At 49.7% G+C, this 14,311-nt stretch overlaps 1 protein-coding gene across 11 annotated transcripts in view; it reads right to left on the bottom strand.

Annotated features, from left to right (window-relative positions):
- BIRC6 (baculoviral IAP repeat containing 6) overlaps positions 1 to 14,311 on the bottom strand; it is a 403,615-nt gene that overhangs the window by 327,115 nt on the left and 62,189 nt on the right. The gene's annotated exons all lie outside the window — the stretch shown is intronic.

Below are 14,311 nucleotides of genomic sequence, written 5' to 3'. Positions count from 1 at the left end.
TTTAATAGCTTCTTTATTACATTTGTTTGAAAACATAAAATCCTTAAACTAAAGCTTGGTGGGTAATTTTCATTACACTAATTGTGCATACATACTGGGCGATTAAAGTGGACGACTGAACGATATAGTTATCGTTCAGTCATTCACTTTATCGTCCATTTTTAACACCAAAACGATGGCTAACAACGATGTGCGTTCCCGCGGGTCGTTCATCGGGTAAATATGCAGGTCAACCTGACGATATTGTCAGGTTGATGCATGTTGGGGAATGGGGGAGAGAGCCCGGCGCTGAAAGATATAGTTAATGATATCGTTCAGCGGGTGTGCTCAATGTCATGAACGACACAGAGCACACCCTGCCGGGGACACACTAGACGATATCGCTCAGGAAGCATATCGTCTAGTGTGTACACTCCATTACAATACTGTGCAAAAGTTTTAGGCAAGGGTGGAAAAAGTGCTGCAAAGTAAGAATGCTTTCAAAATAGAAGTGTTAACAGTATATTTTTATCACTTAACAAAATGCAAAGTGAATGAACAGAAAAGAAATGTAAATCAAATCAATATTTGGTGTGACCACCCTTTGCCTTCAAAGCAGCATCAATTCTTATAGGTACAATTGCACAAAGTCAAGGATTTTGTAGGATTATAGTCAGGTGTATGATTAACCAATCATACCAAACAGGTAATAATGATCATCATTTTCATATGTAGGTTTAAACACCGTCATTAACTGAAACAAACAGCTGTGTAGGAGGCTTAAACACACAGAAACGGGCAACATTAAGGACCATAGACGCAGTGGTCAGCCAAGGAAACTTAGTGCATCAGATGAAAGACACATCATGCTTACTTCCCTTCGGAGAAGTCTGACCAGAAGCGGTCTTCACGGAAGAATTGCGGCCAAAAAGCCATACCTTCGATGTGGAAACAAGGCCAAGCGACGCAACTATGCACGAAAACACAGGAACTGGGGTGCAGAAACATGGCAGCAGGTGCTCTGGACTGTTCGCCGAAGGGCTGGAGAGTGGTACAATAATGAGTGTTTGCAGGTTAACAGTGAAGCATGGTGGAGGTTCCATGCAAGTTTGGGGCTGCATTTCAGCAAATGGAGTTGGGCATTTGGTCAGGATTAATGGTTAACCATCATGCAATGCAATCAGGGAAGCTTCCGATTGGTTTCAAATTTATTCTGCAGCAAGACAACGACCCTAAGCATACAGCCAATGTCATTAAGGACTATGTTCAGCATAAAGAACAAGGAGTCCTGGAAGTGATATGGCCCCCCCAGAGCCCTGATCTCAACATCAAGTCTGTCTGGGATTACATGAAGAGACAGAAGAATTTGAGCAAGCCTACATCCAAAGTTTTGTGGTTAGTTCTCCAAGATGTTTGGAACAACCTCCCTGCAGAATTCTAGCGTTCCCGCTAGGCTGTTTTAGTGGGGCGTCACCCCCTGCCCGATTTCAAAAGGATGCCCTGTCCTTTTGGCGGGGGCATGCGTAAACAACCTGCCTGGTGCCTGCAGTGTCCGCGGGTGTAAAAAATAGCGATAATGATCACGGCCGGTGAATAGATGCCGGACACGTGCACACCAGCATCTATTCACATAGGCAGGAGGGCTTGGGAGCAGCCAGGTACGTTCGTAAGTGCCGGGCACGCCCCTAAGAATGTTTAAAAGGGGGCCACGAGCCGGACCTAAAGTGAACACTAGAGTTCCTTCAAAAACTGTGTGCAAGCGTACTTAGAAGAATTGATGCTGTTTTGAAGACAAAGGGTGGTCACACCAAATATTGATTTGATTTATATTTCTCTTCTGTTCATTCACTTTGCATTTTGTTAATTAATAAAAAATAATCAACACTATTTTTCAAAAGCATTTTTACTTTGCAGCATTTTTTCCACACTTGCCTAAAACTTTTGCACAGTACTGAATGTAAAAATTATTTACATTGCAGTTGCCAAATTCTAGCTCTCCATAGTGAAATAGGGCCTAGTAAACATGACTAAATATTTTAATCATGACCATAGAGAACAAATATATACATACACACAAAGATAAAAAAATTTAAAAAAAGATTGCCTAATTAAAGATAATCCTCAAGGTTCATTTTATTTAGTCAGTGCTTCAGTCGTACATATGCAGACACCAATGGTAATAGTCGGGGCATTTTAATGACTAACAGGCAACACTAAAATATTGTACAACATTAAAAAAACAAAAATGAGACTTATGTCTTACCTGTTGAGTCTTTTTCTTTGACTCCATAGGGTGCACAGGGACGCTAGGTATAGCCTGGAGAGGAGAGTCTGGGCACCAAACGGTTAAATACAAACACCTACATAGCCCAGGATCCGGAGAGCCCTTACCACATCCAGCGAGGCTTCCAGTGGAAAAGAATTCGTAGGCTGGAACACCGGAACAACAATCTCCTGATTAATGTGTAGACAGGATACCACTTTAGGAAGGTAGCCCAGGCGCGTCCATAGCACACCCCTGTCAGGATGGAAAATCAGAAATGGGGAGCAACAAGAAACAGCGCTGGCCAGTAGAAAAACAGTCTGCCACGTGAGGCAGCGCAAATCCACTGACTGTAAAGGCTCAAAGGGAGCCGCCTGCAAAGCCCGGAGAACAATAGAAAGGTCCCAAAGAGCCACAGTAGACACTAATGGAGCCTGAATGTGGAGAACTCCTTTGAAAAAAAAAAAAAGGTACGCACTTCCGGCAGTAGAGCAATCTGCCTGTGGAAGAGGACCGACAAAGCAGATACATGGACCTTCAAGGATGAGAGCCCTAGGCCAAAGTCCAGACCAGTCTGTAGAAAAGGAACCGGGAAAGACTAAAAGACCTGGGATTAAGACCTTTGGTCGAACACCAGGCAAAAGTGCGTACACCAAATTCTGTGATAAACACGCACTGAAGGCGGCTTTCTAGCCTGCAGCATGGTCCGCAACACTCTTCTTTGCTCTTGGGATGGAGGTCTCAAGAGCCATCCCGTCAAAGAGTCTGGCGAGGTCTGGATGGAAACATGGACCCTGAGACGACAGATCCAGGCGCGGAGGAAGCCGTAGAGGGGCATCTACGGAGAGGCCCAGGAGATCAGCGTACCACATGCGTCGAGGCCAATCTGGAGCCACTAGGATCAGAGCGCCTCCTTCCTGCTTGAATTTGCGGAAGACCCGAGGAATCATTGATATCAGGGGAAAAAAAACAAATCAAGGGGAAGGTCCTAGGAACCGTTAGCGCATCCACAAGGAGAGCATTCGGATCCCTGGTGCGGGAGCAATACCGAGGAAGTTGACGGTTGTAGCGAGATGCCATCATGTTGATGTCCGGTAGGCCCCAATGCCGGACCAATAGCTGGAAGACGTCCGGGTGCAGCGCCCACTCGCCTGCATGAACGTCCTGCTGACTTAGAAAGTTTGCTTCCCAATTTTGGACACCTGGGATGAACACGGCGGACAGTGCAGGAAGATGACGCTCTGCCCAATGAAGAATTCTGCTGACTTCCATTATGGCTCCGGGACGGAGTGCCGCTGTGGCATTGTCCGACTGAACCTTCACCAGACGTCCCCGAAGGAGGTGTTGTGCCTTACACAGTGCTCTGTACACAGCACGAAGTTCCAGAATGTTGATAGACAGCTGGCTGTCTTGACATGTCCAATGTCCTTGAAATGTTAGGTGACAAGTGACCGCACACCCCACCCTCGAAGACTGGTATCGGTGGTGAGAAGGACCCAGTCCTGGATCCAAAATGGGTGTCCCTTGTCCAGATGGAATCGCTGGAGCCACCATAGCAGGGAGAGAGGTTCCTCCTGAGGAAGAAGTAAAGTCTGAGCCTTGAGGTTCGGGCGAGACTTGATCCATCGTTTCAGAATAAGACCCTGGAGAGGCCGGGCGAGGAACTGACCGTACTCTACCATATCGAACGTTGAGACCAACGACCCCAGGACCTGCATGCATGAGAGTGTATGGACACTCGATGCTGACTGAGAAAATTCCGTATTTTTGTCTGTAAAGTCAAAATCTTTTCCAGAGGGAGGAATACTCGCTGAGCTCTGGAATCCAACAGTACTCCCTAGGTGGAGCATCTCCTGGAACAGTGATAGCATGGAATTCTTCCAATTGAATATCCAATCTTGAGACTGTAGGAGCTCTACTGTCAGACGAATGTGGTCTTCGAGAACTGTCAGCGATTGCGCCAATCGCAGCAAGTTGTCCAGGTATGGTAAAATGCAGACGCTCCGTCTGCACACATGTGTAGCCATCACTGCCATGACCTTAGTGAACACGAGGGGCTGTGGACAGACCAAAATGCAACGCTTGAAACTGGTAGTGACTGGTTTGGATAGCAAACCTGAGAAATTGGTGGTAATTGGCTTGTATAGGGATATGCAAATATGCATCTGGAATATCCAACGATGCAATAAAGGCCGACGGTTCCAAAACTAGAATGATGGACCGAGGGACTCCGGGCCTGTTTCAGACGCGCTCGCAAGCGGGTCGATTGTTAGGCAGTGCGAACGCACGGCGTGCGCAAAAAAGAACTCTGGCGCTCGCATCCAAAAGGGGCGGCTGTCGATGTTGATCGACAGCTCGCCCCGTTTGGAAGGCGGGGAAGGGGGGTGGCTGGGCAAACGCCTGCCGTTAGTGGGCGGCCCTACTGACATCACTCGTGATGTCAGTAGGTGGACTTCCTGCTCTATTAGAGCAGGAAGTCCACTGGGGCTTGCGGCAACGAAACCCTACCGCAAGGGTCTCGTCGCAAGCACGATGGTCGCGATGGTCCACAGCTATGCAAGCGGCCGCAAGTAAAAAAAAAAAAAAAAAAGTAAGAAATGCCCGCCCTGATCCAGAGCGATCGCTTGCTTTTTGCGAGCGCCTCTGAATCAGGGCCTCCATGTGGAATCTGGGAATCCAAAAAAAACTTGTTTAGAGGTTTCAAGTTGAAGATGGGTCGAAAGGAGCCGTCCGGCTTCTGAACCAGAAGTAGATTGGTGAAAAAGCCAAGCCCTCTCTGGGAAGGGGAACCGGAATGATGACCCCCTGAGGCCAAGAGAGAGCGGAACAGACGCCTCTGCTTTTTCTGGCTGTGTAGGCAGGCCGGTGGAAAAGAACTGGGATTGTGGACGCTGCCGAAAGGTGAGATCGTAGCCTTCAGATACGACGCCTCTGCATCTGTTGTGGTCTGCATCCATACCGCTGAAAAATGAAGAAGCCGGCCTCCCACTCAGGGAGGTCCCCCGGAAAGGAGGCCCGACGCAACATGCGGCAGGCTTGTCTGCCGGCTTGGCAGCTGGACGTCTAGTGGACCATGGGCAGCTTACCTCTGGGTTTGGAGCTTTTAGAAGCTGAAACCTGGTTTCCGGAAAAAGGCTGACCTCTGGCCCTGCCTCGAATGAAAGGAACGAGATGTATAAGTTCTGGATCTTGGGGGTGGGAACCGATGGCAAGACAGCAGATCTAGAAGCTGCTAGCGTAGTCACTATCTTCTCGAATTCTGGACCAAACAAAACGTCACCAGAATAGGGGAGGGCTTCCAGGGCCTTCTTAGATTCTGTGTCCGCCTTCCAGGTGTGCAGCCAGAGTTCTCTTTTCAACACAACCGCTGAGGCAGAATTGTAGAGTTAAAAACCCTGAATCTATGGCTGCTTCGGAGAGCTAAGAAGCTGCCTCTCTCATGTGTGCAACCATAGAAACTAAATCACTTCATGAGCACCTAAGGTAAGACCTTCCTTCAAAGCATCTGCCCAGTGGCCAACAGCTTTAGCCACTCAAGCTGATTTAAGGGCTGGACGAGCCATAGCACCTACGTTAACATAAATTGTCTTTAGGAAATTTTCCAGCTTCCGGTCCGTGTGATCTTTAAGAGATGACATGTTAGGAATAGGTAGGAGGGATGATCTAATCAGCCGAGTGAAGTGGGCATCCACCGGGGAAGGAGACTCCCACTTAGCCCTATCCGCTGCAGGGAAAGGGTAAAAGGTAGCAATACACTTGGAAACCTGAAAGTGCCTGCTAGGGTGAGTCCATGTCTCCGCTAGGAGGTCTTTCAGCTGTGCTGATGACAGCAATTCCGCCACAGTCTTCTTCTTGGATCTTGGAGGTTGCTCCGAGCCCTCCACCAGAAGGATAGCTTCTACTCTATTGGATACTGGAGACATTGCTCCCTCAGGTACAGAAGTTGTCTCCACATCGAAAGCAATATAAGCGCTAGCCCCGAGATCAAAAGAGACTTCGCACTCTAAAACTCTGCCAGATACTGGAGAGGAGCTTTAGCGTGGGGCAGGCCTAAGCCTAGGAGCTCTATCCTCATCAAGCATCTGTTGAAAGGATGTGAATACGTGAGCCAACCCCTGTACGGACTGTGCAAAAGTTTGCATCCAGGGTGGCTCAGCCATGGGCAGCTGAGGCATTGTGACAGGGACAGGCAGTACCGGGAGTGACATACGGTCTACAAATTGCGACGTGATACCCAGGGCAGTTCTGGAGTAAAATCCATGGGCACAACCACCTGTTTCAGAGCTCCAAAGCAACTAACACACAGGCCATCGTGCTCTGGATCCTGCAGAAGATGACATTTCTTGCATGCGCGCAGTGCAGGTGCGTCTGTCACTTTGGTAGATTTCTGGACATCTTAGAAGTCACAGAAGTAGAACCACACACCCTAAGAGTATGACGCAAAAAAGGGGTCCTGAAGTAGTGTCAGTATTATATAACAGCAATATGTGTATATATTTATATACTGTACTCACCCCTGCAAGGGATGCTCCCCCAGTGACCAGTAACGGCAGCACAGGCACACAATAAAGGGCACACTTCCTTATAAGCACACATACCTCTTAATGCAGAAGAGAGGGCTAAATAGCTCAACAATTCAGCTAAAAAGCAGGAATGATCAGAATAAAGCACAGCTGCAGGGAGCAGGCTATAAAAGGAGACTGGAGCCCAAACTTCTCACTCCAGCGCTGAAAAAGGCCTATAGTAAAATGGCCGCCCAGGGTCTAGGAGGGGGAGGAGAGAAGTTAGAAGACACCTGGAGCTTACTGGCCGCAAGGGAGAAGCATGCTCCAGGGGTGGGGGAGGGGCGAACAGGGAAGCCAGCCTCCCCCTTTTGGCAAAACCCCCCGGGAATGTGGCCGCTGCTGGTAATAAGCAGCCCCTGATACCATAGTATGCATCCCTGATGGTCTAGTGAAGAGTGCGGTGATCCAGGAGCCCCGGACCTACCAGCACTGCAGGTGGTCTCCTGCTCCGGCGGTCAGAGCCGTGAACTCGCGGCTAAACGGCTGCTTTCCTCGTCCCCCGCTGAGCGATGGCTGCTGCATGCGGCTCCGATGTGTAGAGGAGACCGCGGCCGAAGTCACTGGCCCAGTCGCCGATACTGCGCTCACCGGCTCTGGGGTGAAGGAGAAGCAGTGGGGGCGTCCTATAGGACTAACATATAAACTAAAATAAAAATAAATTAAAGTGATAAAATGTTAGGGGACCACCTAAAGTAGCCCCCCCAAAACCTGGTGCCCAGCTCCTGTCTAGCACCAAACTTAAAAACTGAAGGTCCTCTGCCTGGGGGTGGGGTATAGAGGAGAGGAGCCTGGGCTTTGTGGGCATTTGTATTTAACCGATTGGTGTCCAGACTCTCCTCTCCAGGCTATACCCAGCGTTGTCCCTGTGCCCCCTAGTGGAGGAAGAAGAAATATAAAAAACAGACTTCTAGGAACGTAAGCGTTTATACCAAAAAAAAGATCAGACAATCGCTTTACTGCTAGTTGATGACAGGATTAATGGAAAATAAAGTGTGATGGTGTTTGGGTACTTCTATCCCCGGGTTACTCCTTCCAGCTCATATTCCCTGGGAAGTCCCTCATTACCTACACTGACGCTTCACGCTTTTCGCCTCTCCCAACAGGTTCACCTTCAAGTAGCTGTCATTTATCGTCCCCCACGAAATTCCTTGACAACCTTGCTTCCGACAATCACTATTCACACCTCAACCCTGGCATTCCAAAAGCACCAGATACCTGCAAAAGTGTTCACGAAATGCCGAGCAACAGTGGAGGAAATCATGCTCTAAGGCAGACTTCCTACATTTCAAATTTATGCTCCCATCCTACAGTACTGCCCTCTTTCACTAACCAGTCGTATTTCAAGTACTTCATTTACTCCAAGTCCTGAAACCCCGGCGTCTTCACCACTTTCAACTGCCTCCTCTGCCCACCCCCCACCTGGCCACCCCATCCTCTGCCCTTCATTTTGCCACCTACTTTACATCTAAAATTAACCATATATCAGGACATCACAACCCACCAGACCCTCAGCACTCCACGTCCTCTTTTCCCAGACTACCCATCCCCATATTTTTGCTTATAGACCTATACCGGTTCTTCCCCCCCTTCAATCTCCCCCATTGACCTTATCTCATCCCGACTCCTTCATCACCTCTCTTCTTCCGCCTGTCCCCATCTTGCCCCACCTCCTCAATCTCTCCCTCTCATCAGGCACTGTCCCTTCTGCAATCAAGCATGCACTTGTCTCTCCCCATTCTTAAAAAACCTACCCTTAATCTTAACACTCTTTCCAACTACAGACCCATCTCTCCTCTCCCTTTTGCCTTTAAACTCCTTGAGCATATTGTTTGCAACCATCTTACCACCTTTTTTTTCTCCCATTTCCTGTTTGACCCACTTCAGGTTGGCTTCCGTCTACTTCATGAAAATCAGCAATGACCTCCTTGCTGCCAAACCAAGGGCCGCTACTCTCTGCTCCACTGACTGTAAAGGCTCAAAGGGAGCCGCCTGCAAAGCCCGGAGAACAATAGAAAGGTCCCAAAGAGCCACAGTAGACACTAATGGAGCCTGAATGTGGAGAACTCCTTTGAAAAAAAAAAAAAGGTACGCACTTCCGGCAGTAGAGCAATCTGCCTGTGGAAGAGGACCGACAAAGCAGATACATGGACCTTCAAGGATGAGAGCCCTAGGCCAAAGTCCAGACCAGTCTGTAGAAAAGGAACCGGGAAAGACTAAAAGACCTGGGATTAAGACCTTTGGTCGAACACCAGGCAAAAGTGCGTACACCAAATTCTGTGATAAACACGCACTGAAGGCGGCTTTCTAGCCTGCAGCATGGTCCGCAACACTCTTCTTTGCTCTTGGGATGGAGGTCTCAAGAGCCATCCCGTCAAAGAGTCTGGCGAGGTCTGGATGGAAACATGGACCCTGAGACGACAGATCCAGGCGCGGAGGAAGCCGTAGAGGGGCATCTACGGAGAGGCCCAGGAGATCAGCGTACCACATGCGTCGAGGCCAATCTGGAGCCACTAGGATCAGAGCGCCTCCTTCCTGCTTGAATTTGCGGAAGACCCGAGGAATCATTGATATCAGGGGAAAAAAAACAAATCAAGGGGAAGGTCCTAGGAACCGTTAGCGCATCCACAAGGAGAGCATTCGGATCCCTGGTGCGGGAGCAATACCGAGGAAGTTGACGGTTGTAGCGAGATGCCATCATGTTGATGTCCGGTAGGCCCCAATGCCGGACCAATAGCTGGAAGACGTCCGGGTGCAGCGCCCACTCGCCTGCATGAACGTCCTGCTGACTTAGAAAGTTTGCTTCCCAATTTTGGACACCTGGGATGAACACGGCGGACAGTGCAGGAAGATGACGCTCTGCCCAATGAAGAATTCTGCTGACTTCCATTATGGCTCCGGGACGGAGTGCCGCTGTGGCATTGTCCGACTGAACCTTCACCAGACGTCCCCGAAGGAGGTGTTGTGCCTTACACAGTGCTCTGTACACAGCACGAAGTTCCAGAATGTTGATAGACAGCTGGCTGTCTTGACATGTCCAATGTCCTTGAAATGTTAGGTGACAAGTGACCGCACACCCCACCCTCGAAGACTGGTATCGGTGGTGAGAAGGACCCAGTCCTGGATCCAAAATGGGTGTCCCTTGTCCAGATGGAATCGCTGGAGCCACCATAGCAGGGAGAGAGGTTCCTCCTGAGGAAGAAGTAAAGTCTGAGCCTTGAGGTTCGGGCGAGACTTGATCCATCGTTTCAGAATAAGACCCTGGAGAGGCCGGGCGAGGAACTGACCGTACTCTACCATATCGAACGTTGAGACCAACGACCCCAGGACCTGCATGCATGAGAGTGTATGGACACTCGATGCTGACTGAGAAAATTCCGTATTTTTGTCTGTAAAGTCAAAATCTTTTCCAGAGGGAGGAATACTCGCTGAGCTCTGGAATCCAACAGTACTCCCTAGGTGGAGCATCTCCTGGAACAGTGATAGCATGGAATTCTTCCAATTGAATATCCAATCTTGAGACTGTAGGAGCTCTACTGTCAGACGAATGTGGTCTTCGAGAACTGTCAGCGATTGCGCCAATCGCAGCAAGTTGTCCAGGTATGGTAAAATGCAGACGCTCCGTCTGCACACATGTGTAGCCATCACTGCCATGACCTTAGTGAACACGAGGGGCTGTGGACAGACCAAAATGCAACGCTTGAAACTGGTAGTGACTGGTTTGGATAGCAAACCTGAGAAATTGGTGGTAATTGGCTTGTATAGGGATATGCAAATATGCATCTGGAATATCCAACGATGCAATAAAGGCCGACGGTTCCAAAACTAGAATGATGGACCGAGGGACTCCGGGCCTGTTTCAGACGCGCTCGCAAGCGGGTCGATTGTTAGGCAGTGCGAACGCACGGCGTGCGCAAAAAAGAACTCTGGCGCTCGCATCCAAAAGGGGCGGCTGTCGATGTTGATCGACAGCTCGCCCCGTTTGGAAGGCGGGGAAGGGGGGTGGCTGGGCAAACGCCTGCCGTTAGTGGGCGGCCCTACTGACATCACTCGTGATGTCAGTAGGTGGACTTCCTGCTCTATTAGAGCAGGAAGTCCACTGGGGCTTGCGGCAACGAAACCCTACCGCAAGGGTCTCGTCGCAAGCACGATGGTCGCGATGGTCCACAGCTATGCAAGCGGCCGCAAGTAAAAAAAAAAAAAAAAAAGTAAGAAATGCCCGCCCTGATCCAGAGCGATCGCTTGCTTTTTGCGAGCGCCTCTGAATCAGGGCCTCCATGTGGAATCTGGGAATCCAAAAAAAACTTGTTTAGAGGTTTCAAGTTGAAGATGGGTCGAAAGGAGCCGTCCGGCTTCTGAACCAGAAGTAGATTGGTGAAAAAGCCAAGCCCTCTCTGGGAAGGGGAACCGGAATGATGACCCCCTGAGGCCAAGAGAGAGCGGAACAGACGCCTCTGCTTTTTCTGGCTGTGTAGGCAGGCCGGTGGAAAAGAACTGGGATTGTGGACGCTGCCGAAAGGTGAGATCGTAGCCTTCAGATACGACGCCTCTGCATCTGTTGTGGTCTGCATCCATACCGCTGAAAAATGAAGAAGCCGGCCTCCCACTCAGGGAGGTCCCCCGGAAAGGAGGCCCGACGCAACATGCGGCAGGCTTGTCTGCCGGCTTGGCAGCTGGACGTCTAGTGGACCATGGGCAGCTTACCTCTGGGTTTGGAGCTTTTAGAAGCTGAAACCTGGTTTCCGGAAAAAGGCTGACCTCTGGCCCTGCCTCGAATGAAAGGAACGAGATGTATAAGTTCTGGATCTTGGGGGTGGGAACCGATGGCAAGACAGCAGATCTAGAAGCTGCTAGCGTAGTCACTATCTTCTCGAATTCTGGACCAAACAAAACGTCACCAGAATAGGGGAGGGCTTCCAGGGCCTTCTTAGATTCTGTGTCCGCCTTCCAGGTGTGCAGCCAGAGTTCTCTTTTCAACACAACCGCTGAGGCAGAATTGTAGAGTTAAAAACCCTGAATCTATGGCTGCTTCGGAGAGCTAAGAAGCTGCCTCTCTCATGTGTGCAACCATAGAAACTAAATCACTTCATGAGCACCTAAGGTAAGACCTTCCTTCAAAGCATCTGCCCAGTGGCCAACAGCTTTAGCCACTCAAGCTGATTTAAGGGCTGGACGAGCCATAGCACCTACGTTAACATAAATTGTCTTTAGGAAATTTTCCAGCTTCCGATCCGTGTGATCTTTAAGAGATGACATGTTAGGAATAGGTAGGAGGGATGATCTAATCAGCCGAGTGAAGTGGGCATCCACCGGGGAAGGAGACTCCCACTTAGCCCTATCCGCTGCAGGGAAAGGGTAAAAGGTAGCAATACACTTGGAAACCTGAAAGTGCCTGCTAGGGTGAGTCCATGTCTCCGCTAGGAGGTCTTTCAGCTGTGCTGATGACAGCAATTCCGCCACAGTCTTCTTCTTGGATCTTGGAGGTTGCTCCGAGCCCTCCACCAGAAGGATAGCTTCTACTCTATTGGATACTGGAGACATTGCTCCCTCAGGTACAGAAGTTGTCTCCACATCGAAAGCAATATAAGCGCTAGCCCCGAGATCAAAAGAGACTTCGCACTCTAAAACTCTGCCAGATACTGGAGAGGAGCTTTAGCGTGGGGCAGGCCTAAGCCTAGGAGCTCTATCCTCATCAAGCATCTGTTGAAAGGATGTGAATACGTGAGCCAACCCCTGTACGGACTGTGCAAAAGTTTGCATCCAGGGTGGCTCAGCCATGGGCAGCTGAGGCATTGTGACAGGGACAGGCAGTACCGGGAGTGACATACGGTCTACAAATTGCGACGTGATACCCAGGGCAGTTCTGGAGTAAAATCCATGGGCACAACCACCTGTTTCAGAGCTCCAAAGCAACTAACACACAGGCCATCGTGCTCTGGATCCTGCAGAAGATGACATTTCTTGCATGCGCGCAGTGCAGGTGCGTCTGTCACTTTGGTAGATTTCTGGACATCTTAGAAGTCACAGAAGTAGAACCACACACCCTAAGAGTATGACGCAAAAAAGGGGTCCTGAAGTAGTGTCAGTATTATATAACAGCAATATGTGTATATATTTATATACTGTACTCACCCCTGCAAGGGATGCTCCCCCAGTGACCAGTAACGGCAGCACAGGCACACAATAAAGGGCACACTTCCTTATAAGCACACATACCTCTTAATGCAGAAGAGAGGGCTAAATAGCTCAACAATTCAGCTAAAAAGCAGGAATGATCAGAATAAAGCACAGCTGCAGGGAGCAGGCTATAAAAGGAGACTGGAGCCCAAACTTCTCACTCCAGCGCTGAAAAAGGCCTATAGTAAAATGGCCGCCCAGGGTCTAGGAGGGGGAGGAGAGAAGTTAGAAGACACCTGGAGCTTACTGGCCGCAAGGGAGAAGCATGCTCCAGGGGTGGGGGAGGGGCGAACAGGGAAGCCAGCCTCCCCCTTTTGGCAAAACCCCCCGGGAATGTGGCCGCTGCTGGTAATAAGCAGCCCCTGATACCATAGTATGCATCCCTGATGGTCTAGTGAAGAGTGCGGTGATCCAGGAGCCCCGGACCTACCAGCACTGCAGGTGGTCTCCTGCTCCGGCGGTCAGAGCCGTGAACTCGCGGCTAAACGGCTGCTTTCCTCGTCCCCCGCTGAGCGATGGCTGCTGCATGCGGCTCCGATGTGTAGAGGAGACCGCGGCCGAAGTCACTGGCCCAGTCGCCGATACTGCGCTCACCGGCTCTGGGGTGAAGGAGAAGCAGTGGGGGCGTCCTATAGGACTAACATATAAACTAAAATAAAAATAAATTAAAGTGATAAAATGTTAGGGGACCACCTAAAGTAGCCCCCCCAAAACCTGGTGCCCAGCTCCTGTCTAGCACCAAACTTAAAAACTGAAGGTCCTCTGCCTGGGGGTGGGGTATAGAGGAGAGGAGCCTGGGCTTTGTGGGCATTTGTATTTAACCGATTGGTGTCCAGACTCTCCTCTCCAGGCTATACCCAGCGTTGTCCCTGTGCCCCCTAGTGGAGGAAGAAGAAATATAAAAAACAGACTTCTAGGAACGTAAGCGTTTATACCAAAAAAAAGATCAGACAATCGCTTTACTGCTAGTTGATGACAGGATTAATGGAAAATAAAGTGTGATGGTGTTTGGGTACTTCTATCCCCGGGTTACTCCTTCCAGCTCATATTCCCTGGGAAGTCCCTCATTACCTACACTGACGCTTCACGCTTTTCGCCTCTCCCAACAGGTTCACCTTCAAGTAGCTGTCATTTATCGTCCCCCACGAAATTCCTTGACAACCTTGCTTCCGACAATCACTATTCACACCTCAACCCTGGCATTCCAAAAGCACCAGATACCTGCAAAAGTGTTCACGAAATGCCGAGCAACAGTGGAGGAAATCATGCTCTAAGGCAGACTTCCTACATTTCAAATTTATGCTCCCATCCTACAGTACTGCCCTCTTTC

Source organism: Taudactylus pleione, unplaced genomic scaffold (assembly GCF_031769625.1).
Source record: "Taudactylus pleione unplaced genomic scaffold, aTauple2 ptg000154l, whole genome shotgun sequence".
Taxonomy (NCBI): Eukaryota; Metazoa; Chordata; class Amphibia; order Anura; family Myobatrachidae; genus Taudactylus; species Taudactylus pleione.
The sequence above is the reverse complement of the archived record's forward strand: the minus strand, read 5'-3'. Positions and strand labels throughout refer to the sequence as shown.